We start from the raw sequence: 3313 nt of genomic DNA on the forward strand, positions 1-3313 counted from the left end.
CAATCATATAGCAACCTCCTCAAGTATGTGTATCACATGATTCCTAAGCAAATTTTGGGTTTAATCAATCACACCAGTAGAATTTGGCCTCCACTTATCAAAAATATGAGAAAACTACTCTGTTTCTGCATATCTGCCTGCGCCGCCTGCTCTTGAGGTGATTTGAGATGATTATAGTGGCTATTGAGAGAATAGGTGAGTTCCCAACACTCTTAGGCATGTACACTATCCATCAATTGAGTGATTTTTGCAAAAAACTGGCGTTAATTTCATCCACAATGAGCATCACTTCTCTGTTTTTGTGAAGGCTTCCAACGAGTGATTTTCCTCTCACATAAATGCATCAACTTGGCTCCAAATTCAATGTAGGGCTTGCACATGAGTTGCCAATACATTAATCCTTGTCACATACATGTTCCTTTCCCAGATTGCATCTATTTTCACAATACATCACTGCGTTCAAGCTCCAATGGAAAGCTTGCAAAAAACAAGAATTTTCTTTTGCTTTGGGCAACCCTGATTGAATCACCTACAATCCGCTCAAGGGTGTTTTTTAGTACTCCTTACCCGGTAGGCCAAGCTCTCAGATTTGATAGAAATCGGTGTGCTCCAAGCTTCACAGCATCAATGGCAAGCTTCATAGCTTCTTCTCCCTCTTCTCTCACTCACTCATAAACCCTAATAGAAAGCACCAGGCTCTGATACCATGATGAAAAACAGGTAGAGAGAGAGGAGACACACACACAGGAGCAAACCCTAATGTATATTACAAACCCTAACCATAGAGGGAAGCCATCTCCCTTCTCACACAATACATAAAGCCATAATCCATAATCCACAACACACACTATGTGTTGTGTCCACACACTGCTAACCCTAGCTAATGTCCACACACTATGACCAGCTGGACGCGGTCATTTATGTCTCACACATGCTAACCCTAGCTAATGTCCACACACTATGACCAGTTGGACGCGGTCATTTATGTCTCACACATGCTGCTACACCTAACATGCCAGCACATAGTGCAACTGGCACAAGCTGACATCGAGCTTGAATCTCAACACAATTCTACTTTAGCCCTGTTCTCGGACTCCTTCTTCCAAGGCTTCTTCTCATCTCCTTCTTTTAGCATGTATGCTATGACCATGTGGCTAGGCTTATTTTTGGTTGTAAACACTTTGCCTGAGATTTCTTCTTCTTTTCAAAAGCATTGGGGTTATCGGAGCCCTTTCCATTTCCTTTCTTTGTATTTATAGAGAATCCCACGTTGCTACCATCTCTAGCTTTTAAATGCATCGCCTCCTCCATCAGCATTTGCCAAACTTCTCAAAAGTAAGAGGCGCATTATGTACCTTCATGTTCAATAAGGTCACCAAACTATCATACTTTGAGGGAAACACTCTAATACACCTATGTGCCAGCTCCTCTCACTCTGTTAGTGATCCCCACCGTTGCCATTTGATCTTGCATATTCTTTATCCGTGATATGAACTTCTCTGATTCTCAAGGTTTTAAATCCTTGTTTAATTCCTCATCTCATACTGGTTCTTTAGAACTTGCCATGCTTAAAAAGCTATGATTTTCCAAACTCCTCAAAAGTAAGAGGCAGATTGCACACCTGCATATTTAGTGAGGTCACTAAACTATCATACTTTGGGGGCAACACTCTGATGCACTTGCATGCCATCTCCTTGCTGGTCTTAGTGATCCGCACCATTACCATGTGATCTTGCATATTCTTTATCCGCCCATGATACAATCTTCTCTTTTGCTTCTCCATCAAAATGCCTTTCTCCATGCTAATTCTCAAGGTTTTGAATCCTTGTTTGATTCATCGTCTCGTACTGGTTCTTTTTAGAGCTTGCCATGATTTAAAACTTATGGTAGTATACCAAATCAGGGTTATTATCAAAACAATAACATTGGTGATGATGGCACATAGCAAATCATTCCTTTACCTCCATACCAAAGTAAGAATAGGATCTAGTTGGTCTATAGTGGATCTACTAGATCCGGTGTAGGATCTATCTTTGCCATCAACCCCTATTGTGGTCTCATATGAATCAAGAATGGACCTAATCTTAAACTTCCAAAGAGTGTAATTTGTTCTATATAACTTTTTATCACCAAAACGTGAAGCACGGACACGAGCGGTTATGTTTATTTTCAAGTTGGGCCATCTCTCCAAATCTACCTTCAAATAGCAAACTACTGTGACGTGAAAAATTGATATCTTTCATTGTCAATTTTGTGCATATTTTGATGGTTTCGCAATGGTAATAAGGTGGAAGCTTGTCCAAGAAGATTGCGGCGCCCACAATGGAATAACGGCGTGGTGATGCGACGGCTTGGCGGCTACCCTGATAACAACATTCTATCTTCAAATATAATGGTTTTACTTGATTTAGGGTGCACACATTGTAAATGCCACAAGTATGCTTGATAAATACTTTGGTATGGTAGATAGGCTAGTGATGTGGAAAATAAAAGTGGGCCTTCATGCTCACATGGATTTTAATTGTATTATTAATATGGTATTCACCATAAGGCAACAAGTTGGGGAGTGTGGAAGGCATGTGGAGGAGTGTGTGTAGGTGCATAATTGGGAAAGATTCTTCTAGAATGCCTACATGGAAGAGGAGAATTCCGCCATGTGTAAGTGGGATCTCCACCTACATGCCACTTAGGCTTGGCTATTATCTCATCACACTCTCAAAGTCAAAAAATCTTCAATTTAATAATCAATAGAAGACTTAGCCTAAGAGGACAATTGATGGTGACATCTACCCTTATGTCACTAAAGGGTTGAAGATTTCTATGTTGTAATTTGTAACAATGGAAGAGAGGGTGATTCTCCACCTATAAAAGGAGCCCTCCTCTCCCTTTCAAATCAATGAATGAGCCTCCTCAATTGAGCATTTTGTGTCATTGCCATTCTCTTATCTTTTAAACCCCTATTCAAACACTCTCTTTACATGTGAATGTCTCATTTAGCATTAGCTCCTCATGCTTAACCCAATTTTGGACCTCTTTGATGATTCATGATAAGTGGGATAAGGAGTTATTATCTTGGCGGGCCTGTGACGTCTCAAGGTAGCCCTTGCCTTATTGCCGCCCTCCTTTGGAGGTACCAATGGTTTTAGCGGTAATGAGCATGTGGAAAGACTTTAGGGACCATAGGTAAATCTTTACGATTGTCTGCTGAGCAATGTTAACCCTTACCCTCTAGCTTGAATCATGAAGGAGATGAAAGGCAAGAGGCTATGTGAAAATTGAGGTTTCATGCAAAGAGAGAGAAGTGCAGTTTTTG

This window comes from Cibotium barometz, chromosome 38 (assembly GCF_041138505.1).
Source record: "Cibotium barometz isolate CiBa-2024 chromosome 38, ASM4113850v1, whole genome shotgun sequence".
NCBI classification, from domain to species: domain Eukaryota; kingdom Viridiplantae; phylum Streptophyta; class Polypodiopsida; order Cyatheales; family Cibotiaceae; genus Cibotium; species Cibotium barometz.